The sequence below is a fragment of the Phalacrocorax aristotelis genome, chromosome 4 (genome assembly GCF_949628215.1).
Source record: "Phalacrocorax aristotelis chromosome 4, bGulAri2.1, whole genome shotgun sequence".
In the NCBI taxonomy this organism is placed as follows: Eukaryota; Metazoa; Chordata; class Aves; order Suliformes; family Phalacrocoracidae; genus Phalacrocorax; species Phalacrocorax aristotelis.
In genome coordinates, this window is record NC_134279.1 from 11,588,069 (window position 1) to 11,607,475 (window position 19,407).

Consider the following 19,407-nt stretch of genomic DNA (forward strand, 5'->3'; position numbering starts at 1 on the left):
CTATTTTTGTGCTGGATAAATAACACAGGATATCTCCAGTGACATGTAATGACTACTGCCCTTCTCGAGTAACTAGGAAGTGGGTTTAGATCCATGCTAAGCCTTGTTTTTCTTAATGGTCACCACTATTAGACAGCTAAGACAGTCTGTGATAGTTGCAACAGGTGTAGTGATGAATATTCTGTGCAGACTTTGTTTCTTGTTCAATGACTGCTAATAAACCCCTGTGTTCTGGAGGCTTAAACACTGTAATCACAGAGCTTTTTCCAAACTGTAGTGTGCCATCTATACGATGAAATATGTTTTTTAATCTGTTAATCAGAGAGCATGGGAAATTTTTTCTCTTCTCTTTAATGCAGAGAGATCCTTGTGTCTTACCACAAGGAAAAATTGTGCCACCTGGGTGGAGGTGTGCCTTCGGGATACTGCCCACTATTCAGAAGCCAGGCATTTTTCTCTTTACTTTCATGTTACTTTCTTCTGAATAAGCACGGAACAGTGATGCCAAGTATTTTTTTTTGTCCTGTTTCCTGGTTTCACTTATTGATCTGAATCATTACTTGATCCAGTTCAGCTGTTCTTGCATTTCTTCATGTATTTCTTAATGGTTCGAAGAGATGCTTGAAAGAGTACTGTAACGTGAAATCTCAAGTCTTCATGTGGTCCTGGTTCTAATCAGTGAATCGTTAAAATCTCCACAACTATATGTTTTTGCCAGAGTTCCTAGTATAATAATGTGTTTATCCATGTTGCATACTCTGCACATTTTTGCATTTTTTATTACTAGAATAAGTATTTCTAGAGATGCTGTAAATTTGACTAGTTTTGCATGTGTACACAAGCCCGCTTCCCATTGCCTTCTGCAGATAATTTACTCCTGCGTTCCTCCACCTGGTTCCATGTAGATTGCCAGGATCTCGGACCCCACCGAAATTCACTATGTTTTAGAAATCCTTGAGTTGTTGAAAGTAAGGTCTTAAGTGAGGTGTTCAGGTCCTAGATTGCTCTGGTGTTTTAAAAACGTTACCCTTCTGCTGGCGTATCTTAAGGTTTCATTTTTATTTACAAATTAATATCAGAAAACTGTGGCTATCAGTGAAATCCCTAAAAAGAAAAGGTCTCAGGGTATATTAACTCAAACCTAACAGATACCAGCTGGTGTGTAAGTGGAATTATGTTACACAGGCTTCTGTCTGAATCTCGCTTGCTTTCCACTGGTTTACTTGGTCGAGATCCGTGGCTGCCTACTTAGAGGTCTGAGGTACATGTTTCTGATTCCCTTACTTTATTTGCTGCCTTTACAATTAGTCTGCTAGGCCAAGAAGGAGCCAAAGGTTTACTTCACCAGAAACTTCCTACACTTGCAAGCTTCCTTCCTTCCTAGCTCTTTTTGTGAACCCAAAGCTTCTAGTATCTGGAGACAAGGGGAACTAGATTGTCCTTAATTCTGAGAATCAAAGGTTTCCATGGCTCATGGCTGCCAACCAGCTGGGCTTCCTCAGATGTTTCCCTCACAAAGAATTCTAAGGAGATTTATTTTCAAGCAAAAGCAAAACAAAATTAAACATAAATTCTAAAAAAGTGTAATTACCTATCAGTTGAACAAATACACCTGGAAGTACAGAAGTATCTTCGTATTTTGGGAAGAGCAGGCAAGCGTTGTCCTCTAAGGTTAAGAATAGAGACGTGATCTGAAATGTCATTAGCACAAAATTTAAATTTCAGGGTACAGATCAGGGTACACTTTGCCCAGTTATATTGACTTCACAAATACATGCACCTTAAATCTCTAGCATTTCAGCGACTGAAAAACAGGGAGATAAACATTAAAAAGTTAATAAGTTTGAATATAAAACAACATTTTGAAAAGACCACCAACTATTTTTATATTTTAGACAGCAGGATACTTTCAGTCATCAAAGGGAATAAGAAAAGGCAAAGAAAAAGCCCACACTCTAAATAAAAAATATTCCTACAATAAAGAGAGAGAGAAACAAAGACAAGAATAATGACACAGAATGATAAGGGCCTCGTGAAATTTCATACCGTACTTATTACTTATGGATTGTCTTTGCCACTTTCATATATTATGATGAGAAAAGCCATGGATAAAGAAATAGCTTCTAATCAGAGCACAAATGATTGCCATCTACTTTGAGGACAGGAAAAATAAAATGATAGAGGAGAAATTTCATACAATATTAAAAGCTGCACTATTGTTACTGCCTTAATATAGTATAAAAAGAAAGGCCGTGATCCGACCTCTGTGTTAGTGACCGGTAACTTCTGAAGGTGATGATGTGTTAGTAACATGGAGATTAAATTACTGATTTTCGGTAAAGATAGATGAACCCGAATGGGAAGTCCAGGGAACGTGGCCCCAAACTGTTCTCTGTGAATGGAGCCCAAGGTCCTCCAGGTCTCCCAGTGAGCGAGCAGCACAGCACGGGGGCTTTCAGATGTTGACGTTATACCATCCGCCAATTCCAAACCTGACTGATTGATGGGAAAAGACCCAGGCAGGTTGTGTGTCAAGGTGTGAAAGACGGTGATCTCTGTGGGAAGACTCTTCCTTTTTCTGTTCAGCGAAGTGCTGTAAACATTTTTTTCTACTAGGAAACTGTTCTATAAACAATTTTGTCACCACTACTGGATTGTGCAGAAGATCCTGGAAGGCACTCTTTGTAAAAAACGCCTTCTGTCGGGTTGGAAGATTCAGACTGTGGGTATAAAAGGAGCTGTTCTTTATCCCTCAATTTCTGTCTTACTGCCATTAGTTGTGATTCTGTTCCTAACAGTTGCTGTTTAAGGCTTGCCATGCTTTGTGATATCTTTGCCGTAAGGTTTTTTGGAAAGTGCGAGTTATGGAAATGCTTGCTCTGAGTTCCTGTGGTTTATATCACAAAGAACTGTGAAACTAAAGACAATGTCTGGTGTGGGGGAGGAGGGAAGGGGCTGAGACAGAAAAACGTTTTTCTTTGCTGGCAGTGATGAACTCATCTGCAGATACACAAGACGTGTATCAGTAATGACTAAAATCAATCCGAGTGGTTTTGACTGATTAGATCTGCGCCGTTTTGACTTTTTCCAGGTTTTAAATTGTAAGTGGTTGTACTGTTTACATAAATATGGCAAAAACAGCCCTTTAGAAGTAAACTTTAATTCCTTTTATGAAGGATTTGATTATTTTGCTTTTTAAATGTATAAATCTGCCTCTTAACACTTTCAAACTAAGGACTGAGCAACAGATACGCAGACCCATTGATGCTCACTTCAGTAAACATCATCTCAACTATAATCCCTAATCAATGCTTTACCTTCTAGCCCCTGCTGCTTGCCAGTGTGTGGATCTTGCCCTCAGTGGGCCTGATTACCAATTAGGGAACAAGAAACATATGCTCCAAATCACAGTTCAGTTTACTGAAAATGTTTGAACACTGACAGCAAATACTAGTGTATCTACAAATGTGTGCATAAGCTTTTTCAAATCTCTCAGGACATTAATTACCAGGTCTTTGGTCTACTTTAGAGCGAAACAGACATTGAATTATCAATGGATTTTGAACCATCTGTGAACTGTATCACTGAGAGTTTTGAAACTTTCACATCAAGTATGAAACTTTATGAAAGACACAAATGCACTACTAAAAGATGGAAATTTATTTGCCTGATGTGGCGTGTATTATACGGGTGTGTATGACAAAAAGCAGAAATTCTTTTCTCTCCCTTAAAGAGCATTCTGTGCAGGAGCAATAGGTCTGATGTGTCACTGAATGTGTTAAGCCCTTCCACTGTATTTTTCTTTTCCAAGTAAACAAAGAAGAACAAACCCAGTATTTCCCTAGAACACAGACACTACTTTATGTCCAAAGTACTACACTGAATATGGGAGATATGCTAACGAGTGTGTAATTAGCAATGGCTGTAATATTAAAACGTGTATGTTTTAGGAGCACTAAGAAAAGCATCTGTCTATCTTATCTCCATGAAGTAAACCGAAAGTATTATTTCCACTATAATAATAAAATCCATTCTGGCTAAACAAAAAGGAAAGTGAAACACCTTGATTAATGGAGGTGGTAGGAAGCTTAGCTCTGCCCTTTGCTCTGAACCAGCTCTTGCCATCCCTTTGCAGTACAGAGGCCACAGGACCATCAAGGGAAGTAATGTCTGGGTTACATTTCCTTCAGGAAGACACTGATTCTTGTACTACAGTCTTATGACAAGGAATTGTGGCAGCTCTAGTTATTTTTTCCTAATGGTTAATTACACTCACTGATAAAGCACTTTACTGTTTTTCTGGTATGAAATTGTCTGGCTTGAAGTTCCGGTTGTTAAAGCTTGTTACGTCTGTGACTACAGAAGAAATGGGCCACCTACAGATACCTGCTTTTCTTACAAATGTGTTGATACTCAGGTTCTTCACCAGCTCTTTTAACACCTAAGGCCACCTTGCGGACTCTGGTAACGTTTCAGACAACACTCCTCAGCTTTTCAGATTTGACCAAGTTTCTATGCCATGTGGCATGTAGGATAAACTCTCCAAATGCTGATACCCTTCCACAGCTGATGAGAAATTAAAAAACCTAATCTAAACCAGAAGCTGTCAGGGTGTCTTAGAAGTACTTCCAAAGTGGACGTTCCCCTGTCTGTCTCATCAGTATGACCTGACAGAAGGCAGCTGGCCTCGGAGAGATGGGAAAAAAAAAGAATATATTTGTGTCCTACACCATTTCAGATCCTGGGGATCTTATCACAGGCTGAGGTATAGAAGATGGTCAGCCAGGGAACCCAAATTATGGTTCTTACTTACCTAGCAGTATGTGACTTCACTAATAGTCCCACTGAAATCATTGCTACAATGAAATACTGGTAATTTTTTAGTCCCAGTAATAAACCCTTTAAGGCAGGTTAGGATCACTGCATTTGGCTTTGACACCAACATGTTAACTCTCTCTGTGGACAGGGATGACTTTCTAAAAGAGTGTCAAGTGGTCATAAAGCATACAAAGAGAAAGTTGACCACTATTTAAATGTGCTCAATGGGAAAAAATGCTGTTTGACTACCATTTTTACTTTGCCTCAAGAAATATTATTCATAGTAAATTTAAGACTTATTCATTAACATTCAAGAAATTTTTTTATGCATTAACATGTTAACATATTAAGTTTAATGAAAACATTTTTAACCCTTTTATTGCAGGTTTTTTACTTAGCAAGGTGTGACTCCATCGGTATCACGTTTATTCCTTCGCAAACAGAATAACTGCCGGTGAGCTCTGAGAACTCGTTACATGCTTCTCAGTTCAGTGCTGAATTCCCGACACTGAAACTGCTAGAAAACAAAACCCTTTAAAGCCCCCTGCATTCCAAGCCCTAAGCCAGAGGACTGTCTGACGTTTTTAGCAATGATAATGGGCACAGAGGGAAGGGCTTAGATGCAAAACTCAGTTTTTTCAAGCTGTTTCAAAATTGTTCAAGGAACATCTGAAAATGAAAACACAGAGTGACAAGTGATATTTGAAAACACAGGTAGGAGGACAGGCAGGTTAGATTACATTTTCAAAGCCATGTGGTGTCAAAGTTCCTGCTATTTTAAATGTTGGTAGAAATTGGTTGCCCAAATGCTTTATTTTCTGGAAGTTCCAGCCATTAGTTGTCAATATAGGATTAAATCACAGCTCAATCTCATCCCACGGATAGACCCCTTTCCTTACAATAGCAATTTCTCATGTGCTAAGGGCATGATTGGGAAATAATTTCAAACAGGAGGAGCTTAAAGATTTTTTCCTTTAAGACAGTTATACTGTGTATAGGATATTTCCACAAATTCTAACAGATTCAATATCTACATACAGTATGAATTAGTTTTACTTTATCAAATCATGTGTAACTCACAGATCAAGCAGTTAGATGAGGATCGTACAGAATTGTACAACAGTTTGGGTTGGAAGGGAGCTTTAAAGGTCATCTAGTCCAACGCCCCCTTCAATGAGCAGGGACATCTTCAACTAGATCAGGATAGTAAGGCTCAGAAGCAAGACTACAGTAAGCTAACCATACAAATTTCAGTTTCAGCTCTTCCTTAACCATCAGTTTTACCACAGGTTTTCAACTCCTATGGATGCTTCTCAAGAGGAGTAGAACTTGTCTCACAGATATGATACACCTTCTTTCTAAAATAATGCTCTGAATTTTAGATAAAAGCTTTGCATTATAAATGTACAAAGCATTCTGCCAGGGAGTGTAATAAATCTGCCTTCAAATATCACTCTGATGTATAATGTATAACAAAAAAAGAATAGAACCATTTTAAAAGAAATAGGCGCTTTTCCGTCTTACTGTCTTTAAAATCTTTCCCAACCCTTCAAAATGTGGATGGCCGGTTCTCAGTCAGAACTAGGAAAATGGGTAAGCACTGTATTTAACTTCCTAACTTTAACAGGGTCTTTAAATAACAAAGATTAGCCACACTTAAAAAAAAAAGAGGAAAAAAAATGCTTTCTTTTCCTGAGCACAATGACTACACTCATTTCACGGTGAAGTCATCCCTTTATCTGATAGTTCATTCACTGCCATTCCTTTCAAAATGTCACACTTTCAAAATATAAAAAAACCAAAAAACCTGAAGTGATCCCATGATGGCTTTCAGATACTATACTCCTGAGATATCTTTTATCTTCTGTTCATTCCATATATGCAGGGCTTTTGTTTCTGAAGCTATTTGCAAGCAGGTTTATTTTTTTCATGTTAGAAAAGCCATATAATTAAAAAATGGATGATAACCATCTTTTTTAATGTTAGAAAGCTGCATTTTACATTCATCTCTGCCCCTCTACAAACAAGAGTTTAGGGAAGTATCGTGTTAAAAGTAAGAGGGAAGGTTGTGCTTTCTTGATATAGTACAATTTTGTTTCCAGGAGCAAAATAAGATAGAATTTCAAAGAGAGTTTGAACAGGAACTAAGGGATTGAGGCAAAACAAGGCTATTTAATTCCAGAGAAGTTGGAAATCAGCTCTATCAGAATATTTTGTGTTATGATCTACACCGTTCTTCTACAGAAAGTCTAAAGCCATAAAATGTCACAGCCCATTGCTCTATTTTATGAAACAAAATAATTATTGATAAAAATGCACTTCTATCAAACATCCAGCCTGTTGAAAATTGGACACATTTAATGTGGCCATACTCCTACTACAAGAACCTAGCGAACAATGATACAGAAGAATTATAGGCATGGCTTTGTACCTTTTATGTAAGTAATTCTTACGTGCACAAGCAGTCCTATTAATATTGCTGGAATTCCTCCTGTGAATAACGACTACTGTGTTAATCAGGGCTGCAGATCAGATCATACATGACTTGCTCAGACAGGGAATCTCTTACAAAATCAAAACCAGCAGCAAGTTTACTGCTTATTCCTGTGCTTCACTTCCAGATTAAAATTTTTGCTGTGGTGATAAAATGCAGAAATAGGAAAAAGGAAAATAAATGTAAGGAAATATTCAGACTCGGGTTCTGAGTTCTTATTTGCTGGAGCAGTCCCATTTTCTCTCATTAAAGCATCTTCATTAATAGAGAACAACAGATAATAAAGTCTGCAGAAGTTACGGAGATCTTAATGAGAGAAATTCTTGACCGCATTTTATTTTGTCACTGTTTTGTTGTTTCCCATTTTCCCTGTGAATATAATTAGTCACCTCGATTTCCCCTTTTTAACACTGGTAGAGAGGAAAACTGAAAGAATTTGCTATTCTAATATCATATAGAATTCATTGTATGCATTAAAATATGCATGTCCTGTTCTTCAAAAGGCAGTTTTTGAATGATTCATGAAAAAAGTAATCTACATCAATAAAAAACCAGCTTTGCGAATTCACAGGAAAACACGTTTTGGAATGTGCAGAATGGCCAAAAGAACAGACGTTTTCATTCTCTCCATTCCCATTCTTTTATTTTTGTTTTTCATTTTCTTCCCTCCTGCCCCCACCATTTCTGAGTGTATATGAAATCTTTTATCTTTAATTTTATATTGTCTAATATGCATGCAAGTTCTGCATGCATCATAATCCCTAAAAATGTTATGTATAAAAATTGCAAGACTGGCAACATCCATCAAAGGTGGAACAGAAGTGATAAAGTCAATTTTCTGCATGAAAATGTGTGGGATTTCTACAAATATTGATTTGACAATAGAGGATAAACCAAGCAAACTAGAGTCTAATGCCATGGGACTGCTACAGTCAGCTGGCTTAATTTATAAAAATTGCCAAGTTGTGTAAGAAAAGCATGTGTTGTCCCATGTTGTCCTTCAGTTATTCTGAAAAGTCCCAATATCCTTGGCTAGTGACATAATTCGTCAAAGAAATGCAGTTGCTTCTGAGGAATACAGGCTTTCCTACCACTACGGTTATTATTTCACCTTGTAAAAAACAGAAATTAAACCACTATCATCTACAGTGGCTATTATTGAATTTAGCCCTTGATGACCAGCTGCTGTCATATCATAAACCAGTGTTCTTTTCCTACTTTCTGCTTCCTGTTTCATGTGAATTTGACAGTACAAAGCTTTGCTTTTACTGGACGTTCCACTTACCAGAACAGGAACCATGACTTCCCAGAGAAAATTCAGGCAATTCAGTGGAAACATTTGTACTGAAAGTAGTGGGAGCAAAATCACCAGCTTTTCTCTGTGTGCAGACAGAATAAGTCAGCAGCTAATAAAACAGATTGCAGGTTAATATTATGTATTACCAACTGGCTTATTACTGATCTTCAAAAGGTCTCTAATTCATACCGTTTATATTTCCTATGCAGAGAATGTAAGGTAAGATTCACAGAGGAGACTCTTAATCGTGTACATGTTTGAGGTGCCTAGAATAGTATCCATCTGACTGCATTCTATCGTCCAGTTGTAGTCAACGGATGCCCTTAATAGCATTTGCCGACTGCTAATTTTGCCTTATGGTACTTTATTTGTAATCTCAGCAAACAAAATCAGTGACTCTTCCTTTTTAATTCTGAATAATGCTCTCTGCATAATAATGTTTGGGGAAATTAATCACATGAATATTTCTTTGACTGAATACATTATCCTAAATTAGGACAGGCGTGTATTTACCGTAAAAGTATGATATACTTAAATGAAACAGGAGACATCTAAAATATAAAACGCATTTTGTTCGTGCATACTTGTTGCATATTCGTGCAAAAAGTTAGCATATGTATCACATAAAATCTTTGCTCCCTTCACTGATCAGAACAAGAGGTTGTAGAAATAGGGTTTGAGCGTGTATACTGTTGTCTACCTGAATTGCTCTTAACGCTATACAAGCAAGAATTCCCAAAGAGTGAAGATTTAAAAGATTTATTGCTTGGACTTGGAAGGTTTATTTATTTATTTGTTTTAATTCAAGTCAGATTTACATCTCTCATACACTAGGACACTTTTCATGCTTTGACAGTATAAAGAGACCAGTATGTTAAATAAGCAATGTGAAATTACGTTTGCGCAAATGAAAATTAGAACCAAAATGGCTGATGGGTCTGTTTCTGATCATTTACACCACTGTTACGGCTCTGTAGCCCAAGTTTAATTAGCAGAGTTAATCATGACTGATCAGCCTCATGGAAAGTGGGGGGTGTCACATTCTCTCTTGCTACGAGTTAAGTGTTGAAGCCAGTGAGATGGTAGAGAGATGTGATCAGCTCCCTGATTTTAAGGCCAGGCCTGACTCCAATGAAATTGGAAGCTGCTGCCAAGGAGCTTAGCGTTGTCAGGTCCTGGGCATTGCGCCACTGGAAAATAGCCACGTTGGATTTCTGTTCTACTGTCCCAGCTCACCCCACGTGCTGGAAGGAGGCATGGAAAGGCAGAGCCCAGCTGTAGTGCAGATGCATCAGCTCAGATGCATGCTCTCTGGAATACTGGTTTCTGCGTTATAGCACAAAGGGACCAAAACCCAGCTTCTGAATCTGTTACTCTAAAACAAATAAGCTCATTAATGGTAAAGGAGAAGCAAAATCAGACATAAGTGGAAATGAAGTGGGTGCTCAGAATACAGAACTCTAGAAACCTGAGCAAAACATTTGCTGTGCAGTAAATGGAAAGACACAGCCTAATGCAAAGGTCAACGCAGAGCTGGAGTCGGACCTAGGTGAACCGCTCCCTGTTTGCTCCAATTTATAATCATCGTCAGGATCTTTTAGAAGTGACGGACGCAAGACACCCATTCTTCCATCATGTGACACATTTCTTGGTATCTCTACTTCATACCAAGTACTGGTAAAAGAAGTTGGTATCCCTTTTTTCAATTTAAAATTTCATGTTTTTAATCAGATCAACCTAAGTCTGAGTGATTTCAGAAGTCTTTTTAAAATTCTTATGTTTTATTTCTTTAATTATAGGCTTATTGTGTTTTAATTAAAAATACAGAAAGAGGACTTGACCTGCAATCAATCCTTTTACTTTAAAATGTTTGGTATTTTAATAGCTTATAAAGCCTTTCCAATTCTTTCCTTAGTAGGCAATTGCTTGAATTGAATGAATAATTTTTGTTTTCTAGAAACCAACATTTTTCTAATGAAAGAAAATTGAAAATTTCCCAGCCAGTTCTAAATTTAAACAACTTAGCTTTACTGTGCTTGCACTTCTTTTGTGTCTGTCTTCTTCAAACACTGTACCAAATTAGTTTACAGAAAGAAATACTGGAAAAAATAGCAAATAGTGATTTAATGGTGGAAAATAATCATCAGACCAACATTTCAGACTGATGCACACAGAATAAATCTGAGACCCAGAAGCAAACTCATCTAACTGTTTTTTGTGTGCCATGTGACCTACACACCTGATTAAACCAACTTGAAAGATGTAATGTTTTCACATGAGATTGCTTGTGAAGTCAAGCAAGTCACAAATGCAGAATTATTTTAAAAACATAATCTGTTTTACCAGCACACACCATCTCACCCTGTATTATTTATCTGATCGTTTATTTGGGAGACAATTCAAACAGAAATGAAGTTGTGACTTTTATATATAAATATTACTGGTGTCATGAGGTGCACTTCCCACCAACAGGTTACTCACATCAGCAGGATAAAAAAGGTTAACTTGGATGCCTTTTTTTATCATAAGGTTTCATAAGCAGGTTTACACGCTGTGTACTTTAGCTTGCACACTTACTCGTATGTCGCATCCCACAGCCAATCCAAATTAGTATCAACGGAGAGGAAAGAAGAACACACAGAATGTAAAATTGCCTATAAAACATTATGATATGGTGAGGAAGGTTACTGGCTGCACATCCTGCTTGCTATTTCAAGTAATTAAAAAAATTAGCTTCGGACATGGCCACAGATGTTCCAGGCTTATGATATTCAGACCCATCTTTTTTACTTGAACAATTTGTGCAGGCCAGCATTTGGCCTCACAGCCAAACGTACAGCTCCCATCCTTACAAAGAGAAAACAAATGATTTGCATTTACAGTAGGCTTTAAGTTTGCCAGAGAGACTCAGCCTGATATAAAAGGTCAGGAAAGGAAGGATATTCTGCGTAGTTACAGAAACTTTTGACATAGTAGTTTCTCTTCACAAAAGAGCAATCCTTTGATGACACTTAGAAACAAAAAAATGCTACCAGTATACTACCAGAGCATAGCCTTCTTGATATTGAATTTCAGTATTGTATTGCCAGCCATATTTATATAGCCAGGAGGTATTTAAAAACAACAAAACCAAAAACCAAACAAAAACCAACAATAAACAAAAAAGGCATTTTTCTGGAGCCAAAATAAGAGTCAGTACACCCCAAGGAGCTTGGCATCTTATGTGAACTTATGCATATGCCTCCTAAGGCAAGATGCGTATCAGAAATTATTGCTAGTGACAATGAACAGCTCCAATGGTGACTAAAGGATGAAGCAGTAAGTGTCAACTGAATGAAAAAAAGACTCTGGGTGAGCCAGAAAGGAGAGAGTGAGTTTTAAAATACAGATCCAGCACTGAGAAGCTGGAGATGGTGAATAAAAAGCAATTATTGTGTTTGTTCTGTACACACAAATCTTATGCTTTCAGTAGTAGAAACTTTCGTTGCTACCAGAAGGGGAGACGTGCCCACTTTCAGGCAAACCCATCTGCCATAACACCTCTCAGGGCTGCTCAGATCTGTGCTGGTAAAAGTCTAGTATGATTTTACTGCCAGGATCACAACTCGTACAAGGCAAACTAAGACATTTAGTTCTCAAGGAAGTAAAAAGGCACTTTTTGAAATTTTCAGGAGGACATAATTGTGTGATCCTTGCTGGTCAGCACTGGAGTTGCTGTAGATGCCTAAATACTCCTGGAAATCTGCACTACCATAAGTCCCTAGGCATCCAACTACCTGAAAACATTTGGTTCTCAAACCCTAGAGATATTTAAGGAAGAGATTCAAGCAGATCCAGTTGAATCTGGGAGAGGCTCAAGCAGCTTAGAAATCAGGGGAAAAAAAAAAGATCACTAACTTTCCTAGCAGATTAACTTTTTCCTTATCATATTATGGTACATTCTATTGCACAGCCATTTCTGAAATAGCTTACTATAACTGATGCACACAAAAGAATCATGATTGACTCAGAAGAAACATGCTTTAAAAAATTCAGGACAAGATATTTAGGCTAATAACATTTCTGAACAGCTTGTTTGGGAGAAAAGGTACTTACTTGTACACATTTGGCAAGCATGCTATATTGCATCTACATGAAAAAAAGAGTAAGAACAAGCAAAGCGTTACATGATATTAAATGAGATCAGATGCTGTTCTTGAATAATGCATTCAGCTACACTTGTTCCAATTCCAAACTGAAAAATAATTATTAACATGCTATATTTAAAATAAGGAATATTTAACCAAACTTAAACAAGAAGATGTTAGCAATGAAAGACTGATTTCACAAAGCTGTTGAAAAGAAAACCATCAGAGGAAAAAACCCAAAAAACAAACCTAAGAATGACAAGTAAGAACGTATCACTGAGAATGCAGGCAACAGAGCACAAAACGTTGTATACCAAATCGAATGTATTTCAGGCTACAGTGTATTCAGAAGCTTATTTTGATTTAGGACATGATTCTTTTCAGTATTACTTCAGCAAGTAATCTCTACATTATAAGAGTCCTGAAGCTCAGCTGGGACAACGGTGTTATTCTGGCAGACAGGGACAACCAAATTTAAGGCTAATATCAGGGACAGGACTGCCATTGATCAGTCCGTGCTGGAGCGTGGTGGCATGTCATGCTGGTTACACTGCCAATCAGGGCAGGAAGTGCCAGAGTGCTAAAAAAACCAGAAATATTTAAGTTTTAGTCTGCTGCTAAGGGAGCAAAAGCCTAATTTCTAGGCCTTTATGTAATTTCCTACTTCATAAATGCTTTTTGCATAGCAAATAACAAATGTGAAGTACCAACAAAATTCCATTAAGTTATTTCAATTTTAGGATTAGATGAATATGCAAATGAAAGATATTATTTTTCTTTTGAAGCTGAATGTTCCTGTGTAGCCAGCCATGAGGAAGTATCTCTTAACATTATCAGTCATATAGAAACCCCTGACATGCCAGACTGTCTTCTCTTCATCAGAGCTACACAAACTTATAACTAGCTTAGAGATTTAGGATTTAGCTCTACTCCGTGCAGGATTGCACATTCTTCCATTCCTAACTATCATTTATTTTATGCTATCTAATTGAGATAAATTTCTGACGCTACCATAGCCACCTGTTTAGATTCAAGTTGGCTGACCTGTGCAGGCCCTGTAGTCATGACAAGTTGAGGGAATCTTAAAAACAACTACATGCTTTAAAAGCTCTCTGTATAGATTGTATAAGAAAACTCTCAGTATCTAGTTTTTAAATTAACCTTGCATGTATACTGCAAGGCAGTACCTATGTACGGTCCAAATCTCCAAACTATTTTTCTTTTTGATTTGGAAAAAAAAAGTAAGATAGCTTTGCTTGTTTGGGGTAGATGAAATTAATAATTAATTAATATTTCAGTGATAGAAATCAGACTCTATGTATTTTCAGGTACAGGGAGATTTGCATAGCCGCCTCTTTTTTTTTTTTTTTTTGTTAATAGGAAATTTAGGAAATTCATCAGCTTCTTTCTTTAGAAAATCTGCATTTTGATTACCTCTTACAAAGGGTTATTTGTAAATCAATAAACATATCTAACAGGTTACTATAGCCTGCTCAGCGGTTTTCCAGGCAGAGTATTATGGTGATCTCCACATTCAGCCACAGTCCCGATTCAGCCACCAGTATGCCTGAGCTGAAGAGCAGGTATACCCGCAGGAGTGTGAAATGTGAAATGGAGCCAAGGAAGGGCAGAGTTTGCGTTGATTGAGCTAACTGATGCTTATTCTGTTTTAAGCAGTCAAAACTTTGGATCAACTAGCAGTACGTCAACACAAAGTACACACCATAAATCAGAAAACACTTGAGATAGAGCTGGCACAAGGACAGTATTGAAACTTCAGCGTTCTGAGTTGTCAAGTGGAACGGTACATTAATGACATTTTTTCTCTTTTGCATCAGATAAACAGTTAATTTGACAAAACCAAGCCTCTAACATAAAAGAGATTTCTTACGGTCTAAATTTTCACAGTGCTCTTGCTTATATTCTTGGTTACACTGTGAGATTTATACTGCTTTAATACAGTTATCATTATGTTTTTTGTCTAATGTCATTTACTTTTCCCACTATCTTCATGTTGTTCGAAGCCACCCTATTAATACTGAAATGCATTTTTTCTAATCTTTTCAATTCAAAACTGCAACCACAGTGCGTTGTTCCCTTTCTTTTTCTGTAGCTGCTTTTCATGGGTTTCATTCCCTTAGTGCTGCTGCTCGAGAGGGGATTTAAAGTGACAGATAACACAGCATTTGGATCAATTATTTCTACTGTGTGCGTACTTTCTGCCCATGTTTCAGACATGCTCTTTTTTTTTTTTCCTCTTAAGTGGTTCAAACCCGTTTTAATACGTTAGAAGAAGCGTTAGGCATAACGGTTTTTTAACCATGATATGTTATGATGTCTTCTTCAAATTGTATTAGCTCCTTGTGTAGATAGATACTGGAGTGTTGGGAGCAATTAACATAACTCAGAGAACTAATTTCCTGTGGTTCTTTAACTCTGTATTTATGGCTTTCAAAAGAGTGGATCTGTACGCTAAGGATTAGTACAGTCTATAAATTTTAGTTGTCTGACTTTTCTTTTAAGGAATTAAGATAAGAAAAATTCAGTGGTGGCTGGAAATGGCAAGGGGAAAAAAAAAAAACACACTTTGTGCAGGACTTCCTTCTTTTTCCTACTTAGGAAAAAAAAAAAAAAAATCACTCTTCTAAGTTACATCGCAGGACTACTTAGACACCTGCCTCGCGGCTGGGCCCCTCACACACCTTTCCTTCTCCCTTTCCTAACGCTTTGGGCCGACTCGAAGCCGGCCGGGTTCCAGGGGCACGCCTGCAGCCACCGCCTCCTACGCTGCCCTGGAGCAGGGGGACGATTCGGTTCACACATACAAAAAAAGGGTTCAATTCGTTTCGCCGAACAGCTTTTACCAACATGACCGGTTCCCCCCTCGCCCCCTTCCCCAACAGCTGGCGGGTGCCGACGCTGCCGGTGCCAAGGCGCTAAGGGAGGATGCCCACCTCAGAGAGACTACAGGGGAGGAACAAAGTGCTGGGCGCCTCCATTTGCGCTTGGTCAGATTCGTTTCAGCTGGGCTTTTCCACTACAAATAGCCCATTTAGGGCTCTACTAGAGCATCAGCGGCTCTTAATGGTCCTTAACAGCCCTGACTGGCAACATGGGGGCGCTGCCCGCCCCCAGCCGCCGTTTCAGCCCAGCCGCGCGCCTCCAGCTCTCGCCCCTGAACCGCCGCGTGGCGGGGCCTCGGTCCTGCCTTGGTGCCCCGCCTTCGTCGGCCGGAGCCGTGCTGTTGAGGCCGCCCGCAGGCGCTCTGCCCGCGCCGGGCGGCAGAAGTGAGCCGGGGTCTGAGGAGCCGAGGGGAGTCCACGTTTGTGGCGGGGCGAGGCGCTGGCTTTGCCCGTAGCCGTTTAGCGCGGAAAGGGCGCCCGCAGAGCCGCCCTGGGCGGGCTTCGCTGAGGCGCGAAGAGGGAGAGCCGCGCGCCGCCGGCCGCCATCTCGGGAGCTGCGCGCTGCCCTCGGAAGGGACGGGCTTCGAGCAGGGCCGGGGATACCTGCCGGGGGTGGCGTCCGGCGGCAGGCAAGTGACCCGAGGTTACGGTGGCTGTGTTTATTTTCTTTTTTTTTTTTTAATTGAATGTTGTGGTAGTTTTCCCAAGCTCCTCTTGAGCCCCAGTCTGGCACCCGCTGAAGATGGTGGGAAAGGTCCTGCTGAGTTGGAGAGGACCTGGAGAACTTAGTCTAATTTTTGGTTTTTTTTCCATTCAGACATCTACTTTTCCTTAACCTTTCCCACAAAATATGTACAAATCCCTAACTAAACCTAAACCAAACTCCTACTGAGAGCATGCATCCTACTATGAAAATCATCTAAAGAAAAAAATATTCCAAAACCAAAGCGAACAAAAATCATCCGAAGGTGAACTTCTTTCTTTCAGTTCCTTGACTGGGTGCATTTTGGGGAGATTTGCTGTTTTGTTTGTCATCTCCTAGAGCCAACTTCATTTTAATCTGTTTAATTAGCTTCACCTCTGGCATCTCAAGCTGCCGTCAGTAGGTAGTTGTACTCTGCTACAAGAATTAGATGCAAATGCAAGGAAAACAATTACTCTGGGTAGGGTTTTTTTGAAAAGTGATGCATAGACCATCTCTTCCCCCTCCTGATCTCCTTACATTCTATAGCAAGTAAAATGATTACTCGGAAAGGAGTATAAGGTAAGTTTCTAAGGCGTTTAGCTGTCTTCTAATATAACTTGGCAATGAAGATATTAAAAGAACGCTAGTACTAGAGGATTTAAACGTGTGTTTTGCAACCGGTGATCAGAGTTTATAGTTGGGATGCCTCTTTCTTTATGGTGGTAAAATGGGTTACTGATTCATTTTTGTGCTTCTCTGCCGCTGGCTTTACGGGCGAGGAATTTTGATTACCCTTTTAAGTGTATGTAGCCTATATGGATAGGAAGTGCTGGGGCACGTGGAATGCTTATACACAAAAGGGGTGAAGTTTGAGTGAAAGTATCAACATGCATATATTTGTTTTGGAAACTTCTGGTCGAGTGCTGAAATACGCTGTGTAATTGGCAAAAAAAAAAATGTTTATTGTTGTCTGCCGCAGGTACTATACACATTGTATCACTCTGTTTTCTTGTTGCGGGGTGGAGAACGAGTACTCTGCCACTGAAAAAGAAATAGCAACTTCAGCGAACCTCTGAAGGCCTCATCAGGTCATTGGCAAGATAATTTCACATTCCAACCATATTTTCTAATTTAATAATACATTTTTATTAATAAGATGGCTCTAAGGGTAGAGTAGAAAAATGTTCTGTTATGGAATGAATATATTCTATCATTGAGGCAATGTAGAAAAAGGGGGAAAAGTGGCTTATAATAAAAGGAGCTTTTAACCCTATAAACTACTTATGCTGCAGTCACTGAGCCTAGAAAGCATATATTAGTATAAATTGTGAGAGACCAAACAAGTTAAAATCCTGTCATATCCAATGGTAAAAAGGGAAAGAGTCGAGGATTTTTACAAGGCTGTTATAAAATCCTGTGATACTCTGTGCTCTTTGTGTAGGCGCATGGGTGATGTAGGCCATAGCAATGACTAAAAGACTTAAGGAGCATACAACAGTGTAAGGGGGTGTGTTCATTTTCATCTGTTGTGCCTCGATCCTGCTAGAGAACCACAACATAGTAGTGGACTCGATAGGTCTGGTTCTCTGAAGAATCAGTGGCTAACTGGTTACCTACTGAATGGAAGAAGCTGTTTGGGCCTGTTGCACACAGATACTATACTGCAATGATGCTCTTGGAGTTCTCAGCATCACAGAATTACTTGGATTTCTCAAAGAGATTATTTCAGGATGTCACTGGATTCTTACAGACCCCAGGACCTCCTTTTTCCGAGGCTTATCCCATAATTACGGGAACAGCAAACTTCCTGTCTTCTATGTTAAAGACAGATATCATCATGGAGCTTCAATTCCCTCTTCCTAGTTCTCCCATCCTCTTTATGTATTTATTACTTTGTAGGTAGTCAGAAGATACAGCAGTTGTGGATTAGAATTTAGTAGACTGGCTTGAGGATATGTGCCTATAAGCTGGTAGAAAGTATGCTGTGGAAGTTGGATGGTTCCTCAGCCCACAATCCATATGCTGGATGCTATAGCTCAGAGTGTGACTGATGTGGAGACTTACATAAGAGCACTGGCAGGGAGGCAGATTTGGCAAGAATCTTCTAGAAAGTCAAACAAAGAAGGTGGAGGAAGGTGTGGGAGTACAGAAGGACTTCTGCCAGCTGTTATGTAGCCCAGCAAGAATTAATTAGATTTTTTTTTACTTTCTAAGGTTTTGTGGCTGGTTAGAGAGCAAAACTGGTAAGGCATGCAAGATTTCAGTTCTTGCTTGTTGTGGTAATAATTCCCAATCCTATGATGCAAACTAACTACTTTAAAATAATGTTAGGACTTGAAGGGAGGGGAGGCGGAAAGGGTGGTTTTAAGGAATTCAGCTGTCCTGATCACAGCCTAATTTATAGATGATAGAATGTGAGGTGTATTAACGTCATCCTTGTCCTTCTTGTGCACTATTTGGGATGTTTTCTGTGTATGAAATTGGCTCGATCTCATCCTGCAGACTCTGTATCCAGGCTCAGAATGGTAAACCAAACAAGTACCTCACGGGGTCCTGCATTTTAGCTAGAGGGCAAAGGAAAACACTTGCTGTGCCTGTAGGTCTTGTTGTCTGTCTCTCCTGTTGACAGTGCTCCACTTTATAGAGATGAATACACATTCACTGGAGCAATGAGCTAAATGAATTTGTGAATAGTATCAGTTGACCTGAAACTACAGTTTTAGTGAGTAAACTTTTTTGGAAAAAAAGGTTGTTCAACCTCACTAGAAATCTGGCTGTGATAGACCCAGGCAACTAGAGCTTCCTGTGCCTGCTGTTTCCTTTGGAATTTCTCTTGTGATGAATTGCCATAAAATGGGGATTAAAAGGAGGAGAGTTGGGGGTATTTTTTTTATTTACCCCAATGGAAGAATTAACTCAAGCTTAGTCCTGAATCTCACAGTTTGCCATGTGTTACAGATTGAGTCTTTGCAGAACCCTGTGGCCGTCAGTAAGTCACTCTGCAGGAGAACAGCGATCTGCCTTTGCAGGACCTGGATCTAGGCACTCTTCCTAGGATACTGCTGTTGTCTCAGAGGGTGAAT

At 39.1% G+C, this 19,407-nt stretch overlaps 1 long non-coding RNA gene across 1 annotated transcript in view; it reads left to right on the forward strand.

Annotated features, from left to right (window-relative positions):
- LOC142056070 (uncharacterized) overlaps positions 1 to 19,407 on the forward strand; it is a 214,419-nt gene that overhangs the window by 26,766 nt on the left and 168,246 nt on the right. The window lies entirely within an intron of this gene.